Source organism: Palaemon carinicauda, chromosome 2 (assembly GCF_036898095.1).
Source record: "Palaemon carinicauda isolate YSFRI2023 chromosome 2, ASM3689809v2, whole genome shotgun sequence".
Taxonomy (NCBI): Eukaryota; Metazoa; Arthropoda; class Malacostraca; order Decapoda; family Palaemonidae; genus Palaemon; species Palaemon carinicauda.
Genome location: NC_090726.1, coordinates 51,583,546 through 51,609,615, shown reverse-complemented (window position 1 = coordinate 51,609,615; position 26,070 = coordinate 51,583,546). Strand labels below are relative to the sequence as shown.

The window sequence follows — 26,070 nt, the reverse complement described above, 5'->3', positions numbered from 1 at the left end:
CCGGGGGTAAAAAGTAAATATAAAAAAAGATTGAAAATGGCATATGACAAAGTGAAAGTAAGAGAAACTGGTAATTTAGAGGAGGAGTGGAAGTTAGTAAAGGAAAATTTTGTTGGGACTGCAAGTGATGTGTGTGGCAAGAAGTTTGTTGGAGGCAGCATGAGGAAGGGCAGTGAATGGTGGAATGAAGGAGTGAAGGTAAAAGTGGAAGAGAAAAAGAGGGCTTTTGAAGAATGGCCGCAGAGTAATTGTGTAGAGAAGTATGAAAGATATAGATATAGAGAAAAAATGTGGAAGTAAAGCGCAAGGTACGTGAGGCAAAGAGGGCAGCTGACCTGAGGTGGGGTCAGGGATTGGATCATTCATATGAAGAGAATAAGAAGTTTTGGAAAGAAGTGAAGAGAGTAAGGAAGGCTGGTTCAAGAATTGAAGAGACAGTGAAAGATGGAAATGGAAGGTTGTTAAAAAGAGAGGAGACAAGGAAAAGGTGGGTGGAGTATTTTGAAAGTTTACTGAATGTTGAGGATAATAGGGAGGCAGATATAATTGCTGTTGCAGGTGTTGAGGTGCCGGTGATGGGAGATGAGAATGAGAGAGAGATTACAATAGAGGAAGTGAGGAGAGCACTAGTTGAAACGAGAGTAGGAACAGCATCTGGTATGGATGGTGTGAGAGCTGAGATGTTGAAGGAATGGGGTGTAACTGTACTTGAATGGTTGGTGAGATTGTTTAATATGTGTTTTGTGTTGTCAATGGTACCAGTAGATTGGGTTTGTGCGTGTATTGTACCATTATATAAGGGTAAGGGAGATGTGCATGAGTGTTGTAATTCAAGAGGTATTAGTTTGTTGAGTGTAGATGGAAAATTGTATAGTAGAGTACTGATTGATAGGATTAAGGATAAAACAGAGAATGCAATCTTAGAAGTACAAGGTGGTTTTAGAAGAGGTAGGGGTTGTATGAATCAGATTTTTACAGTTAGGTAGATATGCGAGAAATATTTAGCAAAAGGTAAGGAGGTGTATGTTGAGTTTGTGGATCTGGTGAAAACGTATGATAGAGTTGATAGGGAAGCAATGTGAAATGTGATGAGGTTATATGGAGTTGGTGGAAGGTTGTGGCAGGCAGTGAAAAGTTTCTTCAAAGGTAGTAAAGCATGTGTTAAGATAGGGAATGATGTGAGCGATTGGTTTCCGGTGAGAGTGGGGCTGAGACAGGTATGTGTGATGTCACCGTGGTTGTTTAACTTGTATGTTCCGTGGTTGTTTAACTTGTATGTTGATGGAGTGGTGAGAGAGGTGAATGCTTGAGTGCTTGGACGAGGATTGAAACTGGTAGACGAGAATGACCACGAATGGGAGGTAAATCAGTTGTTGTTTGCGGATGATACTGTACTGGTTGTAGACACGGAAGAGAAGCTTGGCCAATTAGTGACAGAATTTGGAAGGGTGTGTGAGAGAAGGAAGTTGAGAGTTAATGTGGGTAAGAGTAAGGTTATGAGATGTACGAGAAGGGAAGGTGGTGCGAGGTTGCATTTTGAATGGAGAGTTACTTGAGGAGGTAGATCAGTTTAAGTACTTGTGGTCTGTTGTTGCAGCAAATGGTGGAGTGGAAGCAGATGTACATCAGAGAGTGAATGAAGAATGCAAAGTGTTGGGGGCAGTTAAGAGAGTAGTAAGAAATAGAGGGTTGGGCATGAATGTAAAGAGAGTTCTGTATGAGAAAGTGATTGTACCAACTGTGATGTATGAATCGGAGTTGTGGGGAATGAAAGTGATGGAGAGACGGAAATTGAATGTGTTTGAGATGAAGTGTCTAAGGAGTGTGGCTGGTGTATTTCGAGTAGATAGGGTTAGAAACGAAGTAGTGAGGGTGAGAACGGGTGTAAGAAATGAGTTAGCAGCTAGAGTGGATATGAATGTGTTGGGGTGGTTTGGCCATGTTGAAAGAATGGAAAATGGCTGTCTGCTAAAGAAGGTGATGAATGCAAGAGTTGATGGGAGAAGTACAAGAGGAAGGCCAAGGTTTGGGTGGATGGATGGAGTGAAGGAAGCTCTGGGTGATAGGAGGATAGATGTGAGAGAGGCAAGAGAGCGTGCTAGAAATAGGAATGAATGGCGAGTGATTGTGACGCAGTTCCGGTAGGCCCTGCTGCTTCCTCTAATGCCTGGGATGACCGCGGAGGTAGCAGCAGTAGGGTATTCAGCGTTATGAAGCTTCATCTGTGGTGGATAACGGGGGAGGGTGGGCTGTGGCACCCTAGCAGTACCAGCCGAACTCGGTTGAGTCCCTTGTCAGGCTGGGAGGAACGTAGAGAGTAGAGGTCCCCTTTTTTGTTTCATTTGTTTGATGTCGGCTACCCCCCAAAATTGGGGGAAGTGCTTTAGTATATGTATGTGTATGATATATATATATATATATATATATATATATATATATATATATATATATATATATATATATATATATATATATATATACACACATATATATGTGTGTGTCTGTGTGTGTGTTTGTGTGTGTGTGTGTGGTAGTTAAGGGGACAAATACTTGGTATTGATCTGTAAATAGGGACCTATGCACTTGAGTAAAAATGTTTTTTAAATATGAATTAGTAATTAAAGATATTATATATAATCACTACCACATATAATTGAAATAATTTTTTATTTAGGCTTCAAAAATTCCTTTCATGATATTTCAGGAATCATTTGTTGAATGCTGGTAAACATATATATAATTGTAAAAAGGAAAATTAGAAACTAACAGCAAATTTACAGAAAATACATTTAGTCCATTGCGATATGAAATTATTACAGCTGATCATATTTTAAACAAGATTCTGTTGTGTTGTATTCGAAGAAATATTTATTGCAGTAAGACTAGTTGCTAAACAATAAGACTTAGTAGATATATTAGATTTTTATATTAATTTTCTCATGTCCTATTCAGTTAAACTTTAAAAATGTATAATTTTTTTTTATTCAATCATTAATGTTGCTTTAATGTTCCTACTGGTAGCATGGTGTGTATTTAAAATTCATGATCATTTTCCGTTTGAACAAATGATTTTGGCTAAGGTCAGAAGAAAAATAAAATTTTTAAAATTTTAAAAAGGGAATTATTTTCATCGTCCAAATGGAAAACTTGCAAACTTATAAAATGTAACTAGTCTAAAACTAGAAAGATAAAGTTTAGAGTTACGTAATTTCTTTGCCCAATGTCTTATTGAAAAGTCATTACCAACTCACATCTCTTATAAGAAAATATCAACTGCATTATTATTTTTGTTGTTATGGTGGTGGTTGTTGTTTCATTGGTTTTTATTATAAGCCAAGCAACTTCGCTGAAAAGCAAGATGCCAATAGCCCAATGCCCGAATAAAAAAAAAAAACATAGTACGGGAAAAATAGATTTTTAAGCAAATAATATCTATAAAAGGATAATTAAAAAGGAAAAAAATCAGATACATAAAAAAATAAATAAATATGGAAAATGACAAATAAACTATGTTCAATAAACCAGTCAATTGTTTTATCTATGCAATTAAGATAATTTCACTATTGTATTTAGTCACTATATGAATAAAAACGAAAAACATCCTGTGTTGTATTAAACATTACGCAATGAATGGCAAGACTATTATTATCATTATTATCATTACTCGCCAAGCTACAACCCTAGTTGGAAAAGCAAGATGCTATATGCCCAAGGGCTCCAATAGGGAACATAGTCCAGTGAGGAAAGGAAATAAGGAAATAAATAAATGATGAGAACAAATTAACAATAAATCATTCTAAAATCAATGACAACGTCAAAACAGATATGTCATACATAAACTATTAACAACAGGCTATAGTTGACTGCACTTATATATTACTGTATGGTGGGTGGTATAGTAAGTGAAGGTTATAATTATGAAGAAAATTTTGAAGAATTAACAAGAAGCAAATTTAATTAATGTTGCCGATAAAAAAGTGTATACACCTCAAGGTTTTGTCTAGCAGTCCAAGATGCGAGTCAGCTGGTTGATTCCAAAGAGGGGAACAGCTTAGAAAACAGGACGGAATGAAAAAAAAATCTGACACTAGATAGACCTCCAAAACTATTGAAAGACTTTGAATCCCGAGTTTTCCTATGCAATTGAAGGAAAGTCGGATATGTTTCTCATAAAGTTGAGTTGTGATAAAAAATGTTACTTAGGATTTTTGGAAGTTATAATTAGCCAAAGAAATATGATCAGTGTAAAGATCTTGGAAGATACAACAATTTCATAGACCTACTAATCATCATGCTAGGAGATTTATGTTTTAACTTTATTCCCACAATTTTCACTTTGAACCCATTTAAACTAGAATAGTGTTGAGAGATTTGAAACCATAGACGTATGATACAAAATTAGATTGATTGAAAGTAAAGTTTTTTTTCAAGGCCAACCCAAATACTGTATCATGGATATGCTATGTAAAACACCTTTTAATTCTTTTAAATATTGTTGCATGCAAGTTTATTTTTTTACAACTAGGATCTCCTTTGCACATTTTCCAACTGTTTATTGCTTGACTTGATAGCAGACCAGTAACTATAACATTAAATAGATAACTGATTTAAGTTAACAAAAAATAAAACAAATATGTTTAGATTCATGGTAATGCAGCAGCAAGGCCAGGAAGATAGAGCCCTGTCTAGACAAAAAAAAATGGTTAGTACATGAAAAAGATGGGTAACAGAGAAAATTGATTTGAACTACTTTAACAGAAAATCATACGTAATCTAGAGGGGCACTCAGTAGAGCGTCGACCTCCGCAACGGCAGCTTATTTCTCGACCTTGATCTTGACATGTATTATTCGACGTTTTCACACACAAATATGAACCAAGTTTGAATTCTCTGTGACAACGATGTCCAAACTTATGGCTGATTATGTGATATGGACGTTTTGCTCGTCCGTGACCTTGACTTTTGACCTTCCAAAATTTAATAATGTCCAGCTCTTTACATAACAATTTAAAATCTATGTGAATTGGACATTTTGTTTGACTGTGACTCTCACCTTCCAAAATTCTATCATTTCCAGGTTTTGACATAACAGTTAATCCCTACAAGTTTCATTACTCTACGATTAAAATTGTGGTCAGGAAGGTGTTTACTATCAAACATACAAACAGGGGGTAAAACATAACCTCCTTTCAAATTCGTTGGCAGAGGTAATTAAGGCCAGAGAAATCCCAGAGCTGTTATAGAAACAAATCCGAATTACTTCTGCCACCCAGTCTGTCCAACTGACTGTCTAACAGTACTTTTTTCTACTACCACTATTACTAGGAGTATTATTAATAGTAGCAGCATTAAAAAAATGTAAATGTGGAATGGAAATAGAAGAAATAAAAGAATAGGGGAAAAGGGCACTGGAAAAAAACACCAAAAAAGGAATTATGGAAATGCAAAGAAGAAAGTAATACAGAACATCAATTTGATTTTCATGACCAAAATTAAGACAGTTAAAAGAACAAGATATACTTGTAGATATGTTGCAAAATCCTAGCATGGAGCTGGTTGTATACAAAAGTAGGGAAATGTATTCGAAAGAAAGTTTACACATACCAAACTTACCATGATACATTGCCAAAACTAATCTGCTAACAAGATTTTATCCAAACTGATTTAAAGGTAAATTGGGATAAGATACTACCGTGGGAGAGCTATTGGGTCCTTTGAGTGGCCAGACAGTATTACATTGGATCCCTCTCTCTGGTTACGGCTCATTTCATCTTTGCCGACACATACTCAGAATAGTCTGACCTATTCTTTACACATTCTCCTCTTTCCTCATACACTTGACAACACTGAAACTACCAAACGATTCTCCTCCCTCTCAAGTGGTTAACTACTGCACAGTAATTGTTCAGTGGCTACTTTCCTCTTGGTAAGGTTAGAAAATACGCTTTAGCTATGGTAAGCAGCTCCTCGAGGAGAATGTCACCCCAAAATCAAACCATTGTTCTCCAGTCTTGGGTAGTGCCATAGCCTCTGTACTATGGTCTTCCAATGTCTTGGGTTAGAGATCTCTTGCATGAGAGTACACTCTGGCACACTGTTCTATCTTGTTTCTCTCCCTCTCGTTATTTTGTAGTTGTTATCCTCTTATTATTTTCAAGTTTTTATAGTTTATATATGAAAGATATATTTTAATGTTATTATTTTTCTTATACTTCTCTTGTAATTTTTTCTTGTTTCTTTTCCTCACTGGGCTATTTTCTTTGTTGGAGCCCTTGGGCTTATAGCATCCTGCTTTTCCAACTAGGGTTGTAGTTTAGTAAATAAGTAAGTATGTAATAATAATAATAATAATAATAATAATAGTTCAGATTTTAATTAAGAATGTTGTTTATGGTACATCAAAAAAAGCTAAATTACAGTAATAAGTGTAAGCTTAGAAGCTTTGCACATATCTATTGATATAATAGAGTGGCCTCAAACGTATTTTGCGGCGTAGCTTGTCGCTTACGGTTTTGGTTGCGGAAGTTCTGAACTGCATTACACATCGTAGTATCATCAATCGAATTAGAGTGAGAGAAAACTACGCCCTTTTATATACTGATTAATGTATAAATGTTATTTGTGTTTTGTTCGTACAAGGTGACATGTAATCTTTTGGGCTAGTATAAGGGTACACTACCATAGGACTAGGGTTATCGAGGCTAAATGATCTATGTTATGGTAAATTTTATAATAGTAAATTAATCTCAATATATGAAATGAAACTCGTGGATGGTATATGCTAGGTGTTTTGGATGAATCCGATGAGGATGACAAAATTAGATGATAACCATAGATTTTGAGTTATGGTAGTTAAGACTCCAACTCAAACACTACCTAGTTCCTGCAAAAATTAATGTCAGTGTAAAAAAAAGAAAAAAATGAAACGTGTGTACTACCATACCACTCCTATCCCTATTTATTAAATATTCCTTGCATACAGTAAAATAATAGCCAGAAATGGATTAAAATTGCAATAATTTTTATGTCAGAACACATCGAGAACGGTCTAAACTTCACTTTGAACGTGGTGATATAGGCTATGTGGTTCAAATTAGAGTTTTTGGGCTCAAGCCATGTCGTCCTGATGGAAGGTTCCTTCAGCAGCTTCCTAAGGGTATAAATGACTGCAATAGATATTCCCAGAGAATTAAACTAAAGGTTTCACAGAATTCTAACTTCTGGTGCGAGTACCCTAAAGGTTTCCCTCTAGGATATCGTATATCAACAGGGGACGCATGCATTAACACGCCACATGGCTATCTGCACCCCACATAGCATTTACGCTTCGAGGGGGAAAGGTGGCGAGGTAACTGAGGAGCCGTTCCAAAGTTACCCTCCTTCGTTACTGTTACGGTACTCGCAACGTAAACAAACAGTCCGCCATACTGTGTGACGTCACGTCTGTCGTCATTCCTAAGCCTGTAGCTTCCTACATTGGTTGGTTTTTCCCAGTGATCGCTAATTATCTTTTGCATCCTTCGCCATGTCGTAACCTTCGGCCTCGCCTTCTGGAAAGTTGAGTACCAGGTTCTTGTATTGTTTAAATAAGCTTTGGCTGTAAAGTAACGATTTTTTACGCTTAAATCTTATGTTTTTTGGCAGAGTTGTGCCTAGCCCGGAGGCGCCATTTAATGACGCCGCTGTTCGCCTCGCATGCTTTATTTAGTTAGCCAGAACAGCCTTCCCGGCCTTATAACTAATTAAATATCATTAGTTATTTAGTCTTCATTGCTAGGAATTAGTTATATTATGCCAATAGTATTCTTCGGCGTTCTTAGTTAGCTGACCCCATACTAGACTTCTAGCCTAGCCTAGGCCGCAGCCTAGTGTTCATGTTTACTTCTGCATGATATAATAAGTGTTCCTAGTGTTAATGTTAATGAAGATATAGGCATTTTTAAACATATACAAGATTCAGTGTTGCACATATCTTTCGCCTTCTAGGGACCATACAAGGGACCGTGCCTGGTCCATCCATGTCACACTCCCCTAACCCAACGTTGGGGCCCTTGTATGCTTCCTTATCTCCCCTGTTACCTTTGGGTAACCTCCCTCTGGGTAGCTTTGCTATATCTTAGCCCCCTTACCTGGAATAATTTTCGGGTAGGTTAGGCTAGATCGTTCTTCCCTCTTCCCTACCATAGTATATGGGGGGACCTGGGACAGAACCCCAGAGTACCTATCGTTCATCCCAGTCCACCCTTAGGGAACGCATTTCCCTTTAGGTATTGACCGAGACTGAAGGTGGAAGGACTCTGCCCTTCCCCCTAGACTGCTCTTGGTTGGGACACGTCCCTTCCTCCTGTAGCCTAGCGATATGTCTTCCCAGCTCTCCCTATTCTAGGAGAAGACTCTCCTGGTTTAGGTTAGGCTTTGGGGGATTCTGTTTTATTATAGTTTAGGACAGTATACCAGTGCTGTGCCTACTCTGAGCTAACCTACCTTAGGGTTGGAGAGTGTTTCTCTCCTACCTGGGTAGTATAGCATCTAACAGATTCCCCCCACCCCTTGGGAGCTTTAGGGTTGCGACCCCTTCTGCTCCCTCAGACCCTTAACCCCCTCCCCACTCTATCCCTTTGTGTTAGCTTGCCTTCACACCCCTGTCCGCTGTCCTACAATTCCTCCCTTGGGGAGAGTTGTAGGTTAAGCTGTGCTCTTCTGCTTGGCTGGCCGCTCTGCTACATTTCCCCCTCATAGTCGAACTATAGGGTAGTGCCAGCGGCCGGCCTGCCGGCGGAAGATCTCCCTCTCCCTTTTGAGTGTCCTCTGATCCTCCCTTGGATTACCATAGGCATCCAGCCATCTGCCGGCCCCCTGCCGCCGGATGATAGGCATATCCCCTCCTATCATGAGAGCACTCCTTCCGGAGGGAAGCCGGTCGGGTATCGGACATTACCCTTCCCCACTCCCTCCTTATCTTTCTCTCTTCTATCATGGTGCCGGTCCACTGCCGCCTCCGCCTGCCGGCACTAGCCGCCGACACCCCATGTGACCTTCCTACTTCATAGGATGTTCCTATCTGAGGATTGCCTAAGGCGGCAGCCGCGGGGGCCGCCGCTGCCGCCGACACCTCAGACAACCCTCCATCTTATGTACCCAGCTAGGTTCACCAGCGCCGGCTGCCGGAGGCCGCTGCCCTGCCAGTGACCCGCCGCCGTGCTGGCGGTCGCCCTTCTAGGTGTCTCCTACCTCTGCTGCTCAGTGTGTAGCCTTAGATGAATTCACCCCGCTGGACCGGCCTCTGGCTTTCCGCCGGCCTGGCGGCGACGCTCGTGCGGCTTCCATGGACAAGCACCCCTCCCCCCGGCTGCCGGCCCCGTGCCGGCAGTCGATCTAATACAGCCGGATAGCCTGACCGCTCTTTCTTTGGTATTTCATACCTTAAAAACAGTGGCTGGGGTGTACGGTTGTACAGTACAATACTTCCAGCATATTCTGTGCTTCTCAGTGCAGTCTCTTGCCGGGACCTACCCAAATATAAGGGGGTTTTATCCTATTTTCCCCCCTTCTTTTCTCTAGGTTCTGAACGATTTCAGACCCTCTCCTCTCTGTAGACAATTCCTTTATAAGGAAGCCTAAGTTTGGTTCACCCATAGGGATACCACTCCCTCCCTTAGAACCTCAGGTCCTAAGGAATTGACTGCAGAAAAGGTCACGGTAACTGGCTGGACGGGACTCACAAGTATGTCTTCCTACTTCCTTTCTACCTCACCTATCCTGAGCTCACATAAAACCAATTCTACAGATTAGTGAATCTTAATCTTAAGAGTAATGTAAGCCATAACTATGTCTTCCATGTACTCATGATCTCTTTCTTTTACAGGAGGAGAACGTGAAGTGTGAGAGCTCCTTCTGCGGAGTTCGCTGCCCGGACTTCTACGGGCATAAGGCGTGCCGGACCCACGCCCCCTGTGCAGCAAAAAAGGGCAATCTCAAGTATTGGGATCCGCAGTCCTGCTCAACCTGTAAAGGCCTTCTTGATGAGGCGTTCGACAACCCTCCGTCAGCGGAGGCCAGGAACAACGCTCGAGAGAAACTGCGCAAGTGGGTGCGCGGTTTCCAGAAGAACGCCTCAGGGCCTTATCTCCCCAACGAGAAGATGAGGGCCTTGCTTTTCCCTAAAGCTCTGTCGGACTCTGTGATTCCCCAGGATCAGATTCCCTGCGTCCAACTAGTAGTTGAACCCGACATTTCGGCTACACTCCAAAAGTGTCATCTCAACGAGGTGGAGAAGATGTCGGAAGTCTCCGACAACACCGAGAGGACCCTCATGGGTGAGGATCTGGAGGAAGAAGAAGATCAAGTGGAGTTCCCTGATTCGGAGGGCGAGGTCGCCCAAACACCTCCAGTAACCCCTGTTGTGGTCGAGGAGCCAGTCCCCTCTACCTCCGCCGCCTCAGAACCCCTGCTACCCGCCACCCAAGACGCCATCCGGGTATTGGTGGCACTGATGGACGAAAAGCTCCGTAAGAACCAAGAGGAGCTCAAAGTTCATCTTTTAGGTATGAAACTACCGAAGAAGATCTCGGTTAAGGATCTTCCCCCCTGCTCGGAGTCTAACCCTTGGAGGTACGCCAAGCATATGCCAATTACAACTGGCAAAATCTTCATTAATGATCGGCTTGGGTCCATCCTCTTGGAAGAAGTGGAGTTCTTCCCCAGCTTTGAGGCTTACCCGGACTGTTACGTCCGGCTCAGGTCCGAACCGGCCTCCAGGGAAGAGACCGAACCCAAAGAAGTGATCGTGTTCGATCACTCGAAAGCCCAAGCCATGCTGGCAGAGTGTACTAAGAGTCGTGGTTGTTCCGTAACTGAATACAAACCACGCTATTTACATGGGGTAATTACTTCGGCGCAGCCGATGACGAGCCATAAAGTTTTAACGAGGGTTTCCTACCCCACCGCTAATTAGCGGGGGGGTAGGGAGGGGTAGCTAGCTACCCCTCCCCCCTCACACACACCGGTGATTAACCCACTTTACTTTTGGCTCGGAGAGATGACAGACCTGTCAGCGCTCTCCTCTTTGTTGACTGCCATAATTTTGTTTGCTTTTTCTTTTCAGTGAGTGTATGAAGTTGGCCTCTATTTCTCCTTATGCGTACGTGCCCTGGACTTCCCGGCCGCCCCTGTGGGACCTTTATGTCGTCCGTGGAAACGGATCCTCACTCCTTATGCCCTCAGTGTAGGGGCCAACGGTGTGATAGTTCTAATTTGTGCATTGAGTGTAGGGAGTGGTCTACCTCCCAGTGGGAGAGGTTTGCCCGGCAACGTAAGAAGAAGGCTAAAAGGGATCTTTCTCCTTCCGAGACTTCTCGGAAGAGAGAAAATCCAAAGTCGTCTTCTTCGCCGCCCATTCCTCCTCCGAAGCTCCCGCTCGGGCGGCCTGTTCCAAGAGGCCGGCGAGTGGTAGCGTAGACCGTAATGTTGTTGATGTCATTAACCGATCCCGTGGTGAGGGAGAGGTCGTTTCCTCCTATAGCGAGGTGGCTGCCCCTCCCCCCTCGGAGGAGGTGTTTGTTTCTAACAATGATCTTTTTCAGCTTTGGGCTTCCTTGGGGCTACAGGGTTCGCCCTCCAAGGAAGCCCTGTTTGACATGATCAAACGGGGTGCGGCTGCCGAACAATCGTCAACCTCAACGGAGATAGATCCTCTGTCTGTGGTTGACGTTGTTGTGTCGGAAACATCCCGTGGGTCTGGCCAAACTCCCGTTCCTGTGGCTGCGGTAGCAGAAGGCTCTGTCTCCCCCTCCGAACATACTTCGAGGGAGGAGCTTAGTCCCACGGTCTCTCCTTCCGTTGAGACTCCCTCTCGGGGGAGTTCTCTGGTAGAGACGCCTCTTCGGAGGCCCATTGATGGTCAGCCTGCTGATCCCACGGCCCCTCGTGGGCGTATAAGGCGGAAGGCTCGTCCTCCCCTTCGCCGTAGAGGCCTTCCTTCCCCCTTTAAAGGGGTTAGGAGGCGCCTCTTCGGCTCGTCGTCACCACAGTCCTCTGCGGAGGAAACGACTCGCCGTTCTCCTGACCTGCCTGCTACCAACCTTGACCTCTCCAGGGATCGTTCGCGATCCCCTTCGGAGGATGGTCGTCCTTCGGGACAATGTGAGCTGTCGCCCAGACCATCGACATCTAAAGCTGCTGACGCGCTTTACGCGCCACCTGAGACTGCCACTGCACAATCTCCAGACCCTTCGGGGTCTCAGGGATTGAGCGCGAAACTGCGCCTCTCGCCCCTAAGCGTAAGGCTCCGCCTGTGCACCCTGCTGCTGCTGTTCCTGACGTTCCTGATAAAGCGCCTCGGCGCTCACCCTTAGGCGTCCGCGCCATTGTTCCTGTTGTACGCCAGGGTTCCCCTGCGCGCCCATGCCCATCGGCGCCCCGTCGCCCTCCAGCAGTTCCTGAAGTAGCGCGCAAGCGCCCAACTGCGCAAACGCGCCCTGTTCCTGATATAGTGCCGCCGCGCTCGCCTGCGCACTCGCGGCCAGTTCCTGCTATGGCGCCTACGCGTCCACCGGTGCCCCAGCGGCCTCTTGCGCCCACGCGCCCTCCGGCACCTCTCCGGCCCCCTGTTCCTATTTCATCACGTGCGATCCAGAAGGTTCCTTAGTTGGCGCACAGGCTCCCTCAGGTTCCTACGGACTCGTCTCGCCCTGCGGGGGATAGACGCGATACGCGTCCCCGCGCGATTCCAGCTCCAGCGCTCACGCGCACTCCAACGCGCCCACGTGTCGCTTTGGACCCATCGCGCCCACATAAGGAGGTTCGCGATACAAGGGAGGCTCACGATACGAGAGAGGTTCGTGATGCGCGCCCGCGCGCAGTTCCTGTTCCAGCACCAACGAGACCACACGTCGCGACAACTCAGCTCGTCGCCCCAGAGGTTGCCAAGCCAGCGCACGGGCGCTCACGGCCGCCTCTGGAACCGCGCAAATCCACTGCAGATGCGATCGCGCCCTGTTCCTGCTACACGCCCCGTGCCTGTCTTTAAGACAGCGATGGTGGCGCAACTAACTCCAGAGCGCCCTCACGCGGCTCGCACCACGCGACCTCCAAAGCAGCGAACCCCGGTGCGACCTGTTCCTGATGCACGTTACAGTATGTGCGCCCACGATCGCCAGCGCAACTAGCGCTTACACAGGCGTGTAAACCGGTCCAACCAGACCGTTACCAAACCTCTCATTCTCAGGTCGCTCGCGACCCTGCTCCCGCGCTATCGTGCCCTCGGTCGGTCCTACCGGACACGCGCTCGGGCGCTCCTGTTATCTCACGCCCACCGGGGCCGCATCAGGTCACTGCGCACCCGCGCGTTCGGACTCCTCCAGTTCCAGCTCCTGATCGCCGCACACCTACACCATCGCCCACGCGCTCTTGCGAGCAAGTTCCCGCTCAAGCTGCTGTGCGCCCCCGCGCCCACGCTCCCGCTCTGTCGCCAGCGCGCCATCGCTCCTGACCATCCTCCTGCGCTCCATCCCGCCCCCGCCCACGCGGGTGCGCGCGATTTCCCAGCTTCGCGCCCTCCTCTCACTCGCGACCCTGCTCTGGGCCCGACACAAGAGCCCCAGCGCGATCGCCGACAGGCGGATTCTTCCTTGTCGCGTTCCCCTCCCCGCAAACGCAGACCAGCGCGCTCGCCAGAGGGGGAACGCTCCTCGGACAGGTCTAGGGATTCTTCTCTTACAGCCCTGCAGGCGAACCCTTGTTTGTCAACGCCTCTTAGGGATCTCTCGATCACCTTCCCTCCAGAGGGAGTGTCAGACAGCGCTGCTGTCAGTCAACAGCCCTGGTTCAACACCCTACTCAGAGCTCTCGTGCGGGCGATTAAGCCAGCCCTCTCTGATTCGGGTCGCGAGCCAGCGGCAGCTTCCTCCCCCCTGAAGAGGAAGAGAGGAGTCTCTCCCGTGGATCCTCCTCCGAGGCCTGTGCTGTCCCCGCGAAGATCCTTGCGCAAGGCTCCTACTCCCCCTCAGACCTTCACGCCCTCCCCTGCGGAGGAGGATTACCCCTCCTCTGGAGAGTCGGTTGAGCAGGAATACTCCCCCATCGCACCAATGGTTGACGTTCCTCCTCTTCCCGAGAGGTCTCCTCGTCCCGAGGTGGAGAAGGACCTGCCCTCTTCGCTTCTAGAGTCCTGCATCCCGCCCAGGAGGGAACCGAAGGACTCTAAGACGATTCCCAAATCGTCTGCTAGGATCAGACAGGAACAGCCCAGAGCCGTCGAGGATGCCCACGTTTCCCCCCAGGAAGAGCCTCTGGGGTCCGGAGACTTCGCTGCAAGTCCGACAGGATGCGAGCACCAGGAGTCAGAACACGCGTTCTGGCAAGTCCTGACTCTCATGAGGAACCTTAATGGGATTCCAGACCCTGAGGTCCCACCGAGTGAAGGTAAGGACACTGTCCTGGATCGCGTCTACGGCACTCAGAAGCCCTCTAGGGCCAGCGCAGCATTGCCCTGGTCCTAAGGGATGAAGAGTGCCAGAGACAAGATCAAGGGCCAGCTCGTGGAGCTTGCCTCCTCCAGCAGATCGAGTGCCGGGAATAAGCTCCTCCCTCCTCCTCGTGTCCATCAGAGGAGGTACTTTGAAATCCTCGAGGAGTCTTCGCTGAGCCTTCCCTTGCATCACTCCGTGGAAGGACTCACAGGGGAAGTCCCTCTTGAGAGACTCTCCAACCGGCACGTGTCCTTCTCGGCCACTGAGATCCAGAGCCAGAAGGACATCAAGTGCGCCATGCAGGCCACTTCATGGCTCGACATCTGGCTGGGGTCTCTGGGCATCCTGGTGCGGTCCGAGGACCTTTCCAAGGAAAGCACCAGGAAAGCGCTGGAAACCTTTCTCCTCTCGGGCACTCGGACCATCGAGTTCCTGTCCCACCAAGTCTCGAGCTTGTGGGCCAACACGATCCTCAAGCGCCGGGACGCTGTTGCCGAGAGGTTCCACCATAAGGTTCCCAGCGCCGAGTCGAGCAGGCTCAGACACTCTTCTGTTCTCGGCAAGAGCTTGTTTGAGTCTAAGGACATGGAGCTCTCTGCCGAGAGGTGGAGGAAATCCAACCAGGATTCCCTCATCCATAGGGCCCTGACATCGAGGCCCTACAAGCCTCCGGCGGTCCAGCAGCCCCGTTCTGTCAAGGATACGAAGAAGCCTCTGTAGCAGCGAAGCCCAAGGTGTCTTAAGCCCTTTCCTGCCAAGGGCAGGAGAGGAAAGAAGTCCTCCAGGGGAGGCAAGAACCCTAGAGGCTCCGGGCGAGGTCGGAAGCGCTAGGGTTGGCAATCCCCCTGCGTGTCCACCAGTGGGGGGATGCCTGCAGAGTTGCGCAGCAAGGTGGCAGCAACTCGGGGCGGATGCCTGGACGGTCTCCGTGATATCCCTAGGGTATCGCCTCCCGTTCACAGCATCTCTCCCTCCCCTGACAGCGAATCCAGTGTCGTTGAGCTCTTTTGCCATGGGATCGGCAAAAGGGCAGGGCCTTCGGGGCGAAGTCCAGACCATGTTGGAGAAGGACGCTCTCCAGGAGGTAGTGGACGGGTCCCCAGGCTTCTACAGTCGACTCTTTCTTGTGAGAAAGGCGTCTGGAGGCTGGAGACCAGTCATCGACCTCTCGACACTGAACGGGTTTGTCAAGCAGACTCCGTTCAGTATGGAGACGGCAGACACGGTCAGACTTGTACTGAGACCACGAGACTTCATGTGCACACTGGATCTGAAGGACGCGTACTTCCAGATCCCAATCCATCCGTCTTCAAGGAAGTACCTGAGTTTTGCCTAGACAACAAGATCTACCAGTTCAAGGTGCTGTGTTTCGGTCTCTGCACAGCGCCTCAGGTGTTCACCAGAGTCTTCACCATCATCTCTTCATGGGCTCACAGGATCGGCATCCGTCTCCTTCGTTACCTGGACGACTGGCTGATCCTGGCAGACTCGGAGGCATCCCTTCTTCGCCACCGAGACAAGCTCCTCGAAGTTTGCCAAGATCTGGGGATCGTGGTAAACCTCGAGAAGTCATCTCTGCAACCCTCTCAGAAACTGGTATATCTAGGCATGATCATAGACACCAATTTCCACAAAGCCTTCCCATCAGACGAAAGGATAGCAAGGCTGAGGAAGGTTGCGAAACCTTTCCTCAATCGAGAAGAACTCCCAGCCCAATCGTGGCTTCGTCTCCTCGGCCACCTCTCCTCTCTGACCCGTCTCGTCCCCAACAGTCGCCTCAGGATGAGATCCCTTCAGTGGCGACTGAAGTCTTGGTGGAGTCAAGGACTCGACTCCCCGGACATCTTGATCCCCATGGGATCTGCGGAATGAGCGGACCTCAGGTGGTGGGTGGCAGACGAGAACCTGCGAAAGGAAGTGGATCTTCTCGTCTCTACCCCGGAGTTGATGCTGTTTTCGGACGCATCAAACAAGGGGTGAGGTGCCCACGTCCTGAACCACAGGGCCTCAGGCCTGTGGTCAGAATCAGAAAAGTACCTTCACATAAACCTGCTGGAGATGAAAGCCGTTTTCCTGGCCCTTCAAAAGTTACACCAAGTCCTGGCGGGCGACTCCGTAGTGGTGATGAGCGACAACACCACGGTAGTGGCTTACATCAACAAGCAGGGAGGTACCTTTTCGGAACAGCTTTCCCATCTTGCAGTAGAGATCCTGAGATGGTCCGAAGTCCACTCGATATCACCTGCGGCTCGCTTCATTCCAGGCAAGAGGAATGTGCTCGCCGACAGTCTGAGCAGAGACGCAGATAGTGAGTACCGAGTGGTCTTTGGATCCTCGGATAGCCAACAAAGTCCTGACTTTGTGGGGTTCCCCGACTGTGGACCTGTTCGCTATGGCGTTGAACACCAAGCTAACGCTGTACTGCTCCCCAGTCCCGGACCCCAAGGCCCTCTGGCAAGATGCCTTCCAACAACGGTGGGACAACGTCGACGTGTACGCCTTTCCCCCATTCTGTCTGATGAGGAGGGTCCTCAAGACCAGAACATCGGTCAATCTCTCGATGACCTTGATAGCTCCGCTATGGCATCACGCAGAGTGGTTTCCGGACATTCTGCAGCTCCTCACGGAGATCCCGAGGGAGCTCCCTCCACGTCACGAGCTACTCAAACAACCACACTCCAACATCTTCCACAAAGCCGTAGCTTCGCTTCGACTTCACGCCTGGAGATTATCCGGCATCTCCTCAAAGAGAGAGGATTTTCGCAACAAGTTGCGGAAAGGATGTCTGGCTATCTGCGCAGGTCATCCGCAGGAGTCTACCAGGCGAAGTGGCGAGTTTTCTGTGGTTGGTGCCGTGGAAGGGGTATCTCTCCCCTCGATGCCACTTTACCAGCAATAGCGGAGTTCCTTGTGTATCTGCGGGAAGAAATGCGCCTTTCAGTCTCGGCAGTGAAAGGCTATCGCTCAGCCTTAAGTCTTGCCTTCAGGCTCAAAGGAATGGACATTTCCTCCTCGCTGGAACTGTCTCTTCTCATACGGAGTTACGAACTTACCTGCCCTCAGTCAGAAGTGAGACCTCCTCCTTGGAACGTGGTTCGAGTCCTCAGGTCTCTTAAGAGGCCTCCCTACGAACCATCACGCCAGGCTTCTGATCGCCACCTTACCTGGAAGACGGTGTTCCTGCTAGCTTTGGCCTCGGCCAAGCGAGTCAGCAAACTTCATGGTCTCTCCTACGACGTCGCCCATTCAAGGGGATGGGGGGAGGTAACGTTCGGCTTCGTCCCTGAGTTTGTTGCTAAGACTCAGAATCCGGGAGTGTCGGACCCTAGGTTCGACTCCTTCCAGGTCTCGAGTCTTCGTTCTGTAACAGATGACCCAGACCATCTCCTACTGTGCCCAGTCAGGAGTCTGAGGTTGTATCTTAAAAGAACAGCTGCAGTCCGCCCCCAGGTGCGAGCCTTGTTTGTTAGCACCAGGGAAACGAAGAGGAGGGTCACCAGGAATACCATCTCGGCCTGGATCCGCAAGGTGATCCACCTGGCCTTGAGTTCTGACCCTCCTCCGTCACTGCGCCCTAGGGCGCATGATGTCGGGGGCGTGGCTACGTCCCTGGCCTTCAAGAAAAACTTTTCGGTGACGCAGGTCCTGCAAGCTGGGGTGTGGAAGCGTCAGACCACCTTCACGGCCCACTACCTGCAAGACGTGACACACAGAAGGCTCGATACATTTTCTATCAGCCCTGTGGTGGCTGCACAACAGCTGGTCTAACCTCAGGCTCCTAATTGGACAAGTAGCAGAAGGTTGAGGGCATTGTTACCCGGTTTTAGTCTGTGTGAATGAAAAGATCTGTCTGGCCCTTTTCTTTTCTTCATCCTCTCCTCCCTTGGAGAAAAACAGCATCCTGGGTCCTTTGCACAGCTGACCTCAAACCTCTGCAGGTAAGCCATGCTTCCTTGTGTTCCTAGTATTAAGTTGTAATACTGTCATGCCCCCATACCCTGACGAGGTGGTATTGGGTAAGTCCTAGCCTAGATTTCCTTCTAAAGAACTCCAGGTCAACTTCCTAGGACGTGTCACTGCTCACCTTCACACACGACTTACGTAGGCCGCAGCAGCCCCTCAGCTGTCTGCGAGGCGCAGGGGCCCCAACCCTTCAGTTGCTCTATGAACTCGGGTTCGGGGCCCCCGGGAAAGCCAAAGCCAGTATGGCAGGGGACTTACCTCCCTTCCTAAGGGTTAAGTCACCCCATGTAAATAGCGTAGTTTGTATTCAGTTACGGAACAAATGACAAATTCGTAGATAATTTGTATTTTTCCTAACGATACAAACCTTAGCTATTTACAGTTATGTGCCCGCCAGCCCTGTCCCCAAGATAAGTCCTACCTCTAAATAAAGTGAGTTAATCGCCGGTGTGTGTGAGGGGGGAGGGGTAGCTAGCTACCCCTCCCTACCCCCCCCACTAACTAGCGGTGGGGTAGGAAACCCTCGTTAAAACTTTATGTCTCGTCATCGGCTGCGCCGAAGTAATTACCCCATGTAAATAGCTAAGGTTTGTATCGTTAGGAAAAATACAAATTATCTACGAATTTGTCATTTGTTTCGTAACCGAAATACAAACCACGCTATTTACATTGGGTTTACCTTTTAGCGTAGCTGAAATGGCGAGCCATTAGAATTTTAACGAGGGTGTATTACCCCCGCGCTAGTTAGCAGGGGGGTAGGGGAGTGGTAGCTAGCTACCCCTCCCCCCCTCACACACCGGTGAATTGCTTCACTTTCGGCTCGGACATGGACAGACGTCTCTGTCTTTGTCCTCGCTTGGCAGCCATTGTTTGTTTTGTTTACTTAATCACTTACTTTTCTTTTACTCAATATATATGTAAACATTTTCTCATGTTTATGTATATATTTGAGTATAGAAATCAGTAAGTTTCCTTTTCAGAGTTTGTGCTTGTGTGTGTAGTGTACGATATCTCCGTGGAGCCCTCGGCAGTTAGGCCACCATGGTATAATTTCATGGGTCGCGTTCGAGTTTGACTTCGGGCTTTCTCTCTCTCTTGAGGTCGTTCACCCTTTTACTACGTTACTTTTACTACGCCTTTGTAGCTTCCTTCCCGTGTGGGGGATTGCTACGCCGTACGTTTTGTCTAAATTAGTTTATGAATCTAATTGTATTTGTTGATTTTTCAGCCTTGTAGTGTTCATTCATTTTTAAATTACATAATTACATAGTTACATAATTATAATTGTTATAATTCTGTGTTGGTTACAGCTCTCCTTCCGTGAGTGTAAGTGGTTGTGAGGGCATGTGCCTGTTGTGTAATTCTTGTGTTCCTTTCCCTCGGGATTCCTCTTCGGAGCCTTCCCGTGGGAATGAATGTTAACTAATGATTCTTGTTTTATTTTTCACAGTTTCCGATCTAGTTCGTTTCTGTAATGTGACAATGGAGTGAGCTGTCTTGTTGAGGCCTGGGGATTCGGCTGTTGCTGCCTCCCCTATAGATCTTCGTCAGGGGCGTGTCTCCTTCTCCTGGAAGTACTCCCGTGACGATTGACAGCTCTCCAGTTCATTTTAGAACACTCAGGAGGCTCGCCTCCTTGGGTGGGTAACTTTCCTTCCGAGGGAAGTTGTTCCTGTCCAGGCTTGAGTTTTTCCCCTTTTGGGGGGTTTTTCTCTTGCCTTTTTTTCGTGCGACTATGCTCTTGGTGCTGAGCGGTCGCACCTGCAGTTACGCTCAAGGGGCTGGGCAACTGCAGGAGCCCCTCTTCGGAGGATTGCTCCTTTTAGGTCACTGGCTGACCCGTCTCTTCTACGAAGTGTTTCTCTTTCGTTCACGAGAGAGTACACTCATAGAGACTCCTCTTCGGAGGACTCTTCTGCTGTTGTTGCTGTTGGCCGCCTTCGCCGTAAGGCTCACCGTCCGCTACGTCGTAAGGGCCTCCCATCTCCCTATAAGGATGCTAAGAGGGGCCCTTTTTGAATCGCCGTATGCATCCTACAACTCCTCCTTCTTGATCTTCCGCCCCTTGTGCAGATGGACAGCAGTCTGACCTCGTCTTCCGACGGGCATCGGTCTTCCCGACGAACAACGGTCTTCCGACGGACATCAGTCTCCCGACGGACAGACAACGGTCTTCCGACGGACATCAGCTCCCGACGGACAACTATCCCTTCGGGGCAAAGGGTTGCCTCCCACGGGGGTTCTTCCCTTGCGTGCAGGGTGCCCCTGCGCGCCCTTCTGCAGTGTTCTCTCCTGCTCAGTGTTAGCGCACAGGCGCTCTCCTGCTCATCAGCCTGTTCGTCAGCGCTCTCCTGATGATCATCTCTGCTGTTCCTGTTGGTTCCTGTTAGGCGCCCTGTGCGCCCATGTTTGCCCTCGCGATCTAGAACTTCGGTTCAGGTCTTGGACAAGGACTCTTCTTCTACGCACAGGCTTCCACGCGTTGTCTTCTGCTCGCCAGCGATCACCAGCTCGCAGCGACCACAGACGCGTCAACGTTCGCCTGCTCGTCAGCGATCTCCTACGCGTCAACGATCGCCATCGATCTGCCACGCGTGTCAGTTCCCCTGGACACCATCAGTAGCGATCTAGCGCTCGCCTGCTGTTACCACAATCTCCGGTAGCTGAGTCTTGCCGTAGATCTTCCTCCTGCTCGCCAGCGCTCACCTTTACTTCTGTCCTGCTGTGCGCCAGCTTTCTTCAATCGCCAGCGCACATCTGCGCGCCCTTTTCTGCCACGCACCAATGGGCGCCAACGGTTTTTTCTGACCGTCTAGGATCGCCTGATTAACAGCTTGCTTCAGCGCTCACCTTCCTGATGCACCTGCGCGCCTTCTGTTAGCGCGATGCGCGCTAACCATCACTAGTCTCTTACGCGTTAGCGATCGCCTACGCGCCCGCGCGATTCTTCGCCTGCGCGCTAGCGTTTTGTTAACGCACCGCCGCTCGCCAACGCTCCGTCGCTTGGCGACGCGCCATCGCTTGCCGACGTGCCATCGCTTGCCAACGCGCCTTCACTCGCCTACGGGCCATCGCTCGCCAGAACGCGCCATCGCTCGCCAGAACGCGCCATCGCTCGTCAACGCGCCATCGCCCGCCTACGCGCCATCGGTCTCCCGACCGCCTGCGCTCGCCCGCGCGCCCACGTGCCTGCGCGTCCACATGCCCACGTGCCCGCGCGACCGCACGCCCACGTGCCCGCGCGCCTACGCTCATGCGCGACCGCGCGCCTACGCTCATGCGCGACCGCGCACATGAAATCCAGTGTTCGCCCGCGCGGGAACCAACGGTATTCCATCGCGCGGACCAATGGTGTTCCGTCGCGCGGACCGACGGGGTTCCGTCGCGCGGACCGACGGGGTTCCGTCGCGCGGACCGACGGTGTTCCGTCGCGCGGAACACCGACGGTGTTCCGTCGCGCGGAACACCGACGGTGTTCCGTCGCGCGGACGGACGGTGTTCCGTCGCGCGGACCGACGGTGTTCCGTCGCGCGAATGTCGTCTTGATTCCTGCAGTATCCATTGCTCTCCTACGGGTCATCGCTCGCCGACCACCAGATCTCGCCCTTCCTACCACGCTCGCCCTCCTTCTGCGCTCCTTCGCGCACTTTCGTTTGCATTCCTGCGTGTCCACGCATGGGCGCTTCCACGTTCGGCAACGCGCAAACCATTGATTTAACATCGCGCGAGCGCCAGGGTGATTGCGACTGCGATTCCCGTTGGGGTTTCGCAGCATGACCAGCCTGGCGAGTCTTCTGGAGCGTATTTCCAGAACACGGCCTCACCCCGTAAACTCAGAGCATGGCACATGCAAGAGCAGGAAGAATCTTCAGGGAAGTCTGAGCAACATTCTTCTTTCCAGAACCTGGGTTAGCCCTTCCCCGTCATTCCCTGGAGGGGTTTTGCCGGGGAGTTTTCCGTTCGAGATTTCTCCATCGGCCAAGGGGTGACTGGTTTACCCCTTCCTCTTCTCCATCTCGTGAAGGGGCTTACCAGGTCCTTTCCCTCCACGGTTGCGACCCGAGGTTTTGTTCAAGGAAGCTACAGGAAATTCATGGGTACTTTCCTCCTCTCGGGCTAAAGCACCTTGGCGTTTCGTCGCCAAGTTTCGAACTTGCGGGCAAGCTCGATGTTGGACCATCTGGACGCAATGACCGAGGGCTTCCTCTCGGGTGTCTCATCCGTGGATGTCGACAGACTCAGACACCCTTCCATCCTTGGGAAGAGCTTGTTTGTGCCCAAGGACAGAGACATAGACAGCGGTTGTACGGGGAAGTCGACTTCCGTTTTCACTTCCCCGAGGCTCTTTCTTCCAGACCCTGCAGGCCTCCAGCGCCTCTTTCTTTCAGCCTCGTCGGCCTAAATTACCGGACCGGCTACGGCAACTAAGACAAGGTGTCCAATAGCAGTCCCCTCCTGTCAGGAACAGGTAGCACGGGAGGCTCTCCCGGGGGGGCATGATCCTAGAGGGAGCGGAAGAGTTCACGAACTCTAGGATTGGCAACCCCCCCTTGCAGGTCTCACGCTGGGAGGATGCCTAAGGTTACTCATCCGGATAACAGCTTCCCGAGGCCGATTCCTTTTACGATCTCCGTGATCAGCCAAGGATATCACGCCTGCCGTCTCTGTCAGCGAATTCAGTGTCACTGAACCTCTATGCCATGGGGTCGGCAAGAGTTTTGCCCGTTTGGGCAGAATGATCCATGCCTTAGGAGGAGGTCCTCCATAGGATCGTCGACGGCTTCACCCCCCGGCTTCTTCAGTCGATCCTTTCTCGTAGGAAAGCATCTGAGACGGGTATTCCGTAGTCGACCTCTCAGCTCTGATCAAGTTTGTCAAACAAACTTCGTCCAGCGTGGAACAGCAGAATCGATCAGACTGGTAACGAGGCGACAGGACTCCTTAGGCCCTGGATCGGAAGGATGGGTACCTTCAGTTTCCATTCCATCCATCTTCCAGGAAACTCTTGGAATTCAGCCTAGACTACAGGTGTTCCTGCTTAAGATGCGGTGTGGCGATCCCACCGTGGCATCGCAGGTTTTTCCCCAGAGAACTCTCCCTGCTTTCCTCATGGCCGCTCAGGAGCAGGCTTCCGCCTCCTTCACCTTTTGGAGGTCTGGTCAACTCCGGTAGGCTCGGGTTCGACCTTCTTCAACGCCGGGACAAGCTTCTGGATCCTTACCATGAGTGAGGGATCATGGTAATTTGCTAGGAGCCTTCTCTACTTCTGCCTCAACATCTGGAGTATCTAGCCATGATATTGAGTCAACGGCCTTACCACGTTGGAAACCCCGCTTCTCGCGTCCGTCCAGCGAGGTTAAGCAACGTCGGGTCTGGTCGGTACTTGGATGGGTGACTGCCTGGGGTCGCCAGATGCTGTTGCCGCCTCCTCCGAGCCTTCCCTTCAGTTGACTGTGGCAAGGCTGAGGAGAGTCGCAGTACCTGTTCTCAGTCAAGCAGAGCTTTCAGCCCTACCTTGGAACGTTTCCTAGGTCTCCCATCCTCATTGACCCGTCTAAAGTTCCGAACGGTCGCCTCAGGATAAGTTACCTGTGGGGCGGCCCAAGTTCCGGTGGTTTCAAAGCAACGATTAACCGGACTTTCTGGCCCCTATGGGACCAGCGGAGCGATTAGACCTGCAATGGGTGTTGTCCTATGGAACCTCTTGATGGGAGTGGATATTCTCGTCCTTTCCCCACATTTTTTATGCTGTTCTCGGACACGGCAAAGAAAGGCGGGGGGGGGGGGGGGGGGGGGCATGTTCCGGTTCAGGCCTATGGTCAGGACCTGAAGGATACCTCTCCATCATTCAGGCAGGCTTAGGGGCCGTAGTTTGGCCCCTCTACAGATCCTACAGCTCCTGCCGAGTTGCTCTGTGCGCGACGACTTCATGGTACTGGCGTGTTCCAACCAGCAAGGGACGCATTTTCATACCTTCGCATCTTGCAGTAGAGATACTGAGATGATTTGAGATCCTCTCAATACCACTATCTGCTCGCTCATTCCGGGCAGAGGAATGTTCTCTCCGACTATCTGAGCTGAGCCTCGTAGATAGAGTGTACCTGGGGGTCTTTGGCCTTTAGCGACCAGCAAGTCCTGGCCTGGGGGACCTGATCGCGACAGCTTGGAACCTCGAGCTTCCGCTGTTCTTCCCCCCAGTCTCAGACCCCAAGACTCTTTGGCAAGATGCATTCCAGTGATGGTGGGACAACATCGACGCCTGCGTCTTCCCTCCTTTGTTGTCTGTTGAGAATGGGTCTCAACAAGACCAGGTTGTCTGTCAACCTTTCAATGGCCCTGAGAGCTCGACTGGGACTATACGCAGAACGGTTTCCGGACCCTCTGCTTCCCCTGACGGAACTCCCGGGAGAGCTTTTTCCACGGCACAGGCTACTCAAACATCCACACTGCAACATCTTTCACGAGCCGGGGCATCGCTTCGGCTTCACGCCTGGAGACACTACGCCTCCTCCCCAAGGAGAGGCATCCCGCTACAGTCGCGGGGCGGAGGTCGCGTCATCTGCGATAGTTATCCGCAGGGGTCTACCAGGCGAAGTGGAGAGTCTTCTGTGGTTGGTGTCGTGGGAGATATACCTCTCCCCTTGAGGCCTCTTCTCCAGCAATAATGAACCTATTGCTTTTCGGCGGGAGGAAACTCCTTTCCGCTCTCGGCAGTGAAGCCTGTCGCTCAGCCTTTCCCTGACCTTCAGGCTGAAAGGAATAAACTTTTTCCTTCCCGCTGGACCTTTCCTCGCTCATGCGAAGCTGCGAACGTCCCTGCCCCAGTCGGAGTGAGACCTCCAACATGGAGCATGGTTAGGACTTTTTAGTCCCTTAAGAGATCTTCTCAAGACCCTTTACGTCAGGCCTCTGATCGTATTCCGTCTTGGGGCTCCTGCTCACTCTGGCCGCGGCTAGTGTGTAAGCAATCTTCATGGTCTCGTACGACTCCGCCCTTTCTAAGGAATGGGGGAAGGCAACATTCAGGTTCACTCCTGAGTTGTTGGCTAGACTCAGAATCTTGGGGTCCCGGCCCTTCGGTTTAATTCCTTCAAGATTTCGAGTCACCATTCTGTATCAGATGCCCCAAAACCTTCTCCTTCTTGCCAGTAAAGGAATCGAGGGGTTATCTTTGGGAACAGCTGCAGTTTGTCCTCACGTGCAGCCGTGTTTGGAGCACAAGAAGGACACGGGGGAGAGTCACCAGTATACCTCTTCAGCTCGGACTCAAGGATATTCATCTCGACCTGAATCCAGACCCTCCCCCGTCACGTCGCCCTACAGCACGATGTCGGATACATCGCAACGTCCCACGCCTTCGAGTAATTCTACTCTGTGACGCAGGTGCTACAAGCTGAAGTCTGGAAGCATCTAATGACCTTCGCAGCCTGCTTCCTGCAGGACGTGACCCTCAGGAGTATCGATACGTTTCTATCGCTCTGTGGTGGCTACACAACAGCTGGTCTAACCTCAGGCTCCTTTTTGGACAGGTAGCAGAAGGTTGAGGGCATTGTTATCAGGTTTTAGTCTGCATGAACGAAAGAAGTATGTCTGGCCCTTACTTCTTTCTTCATCTTCCCCTCTACTGGGAAGCAGCATC

The 26,070-nt window shown here is 49.9% G+C and overlaps 1 protein-coding gene across 6 annotated transcripts in view; it reads left to right on the top strand.

Annotated features, from left to right (window-relative positions):
- LOC137624975 (ATP synthase subunit s, mitochondrial) overlaps nucleotides 1–26,070 on the top strand; it is a 339,973-nt gene that overhangs the window by 102,370 nt on the left and 211,533 nt on the right. For 4 of the 6 annotated variants that reach the window (XM_068355919.1, XM_068355911.1, XM_068355930.1 and 1 more), the window contains exon 1: nucleotides 6,435–6,569. The exons of 1 other annotated variant lie outside the window; for it this stretch is intronic. The gene's annotated coding sequence lies outside the window, so the exon portion shown is untranslated. One more of the 6 variants, XM_068355938.1, reaches the window with a different exon arrangement.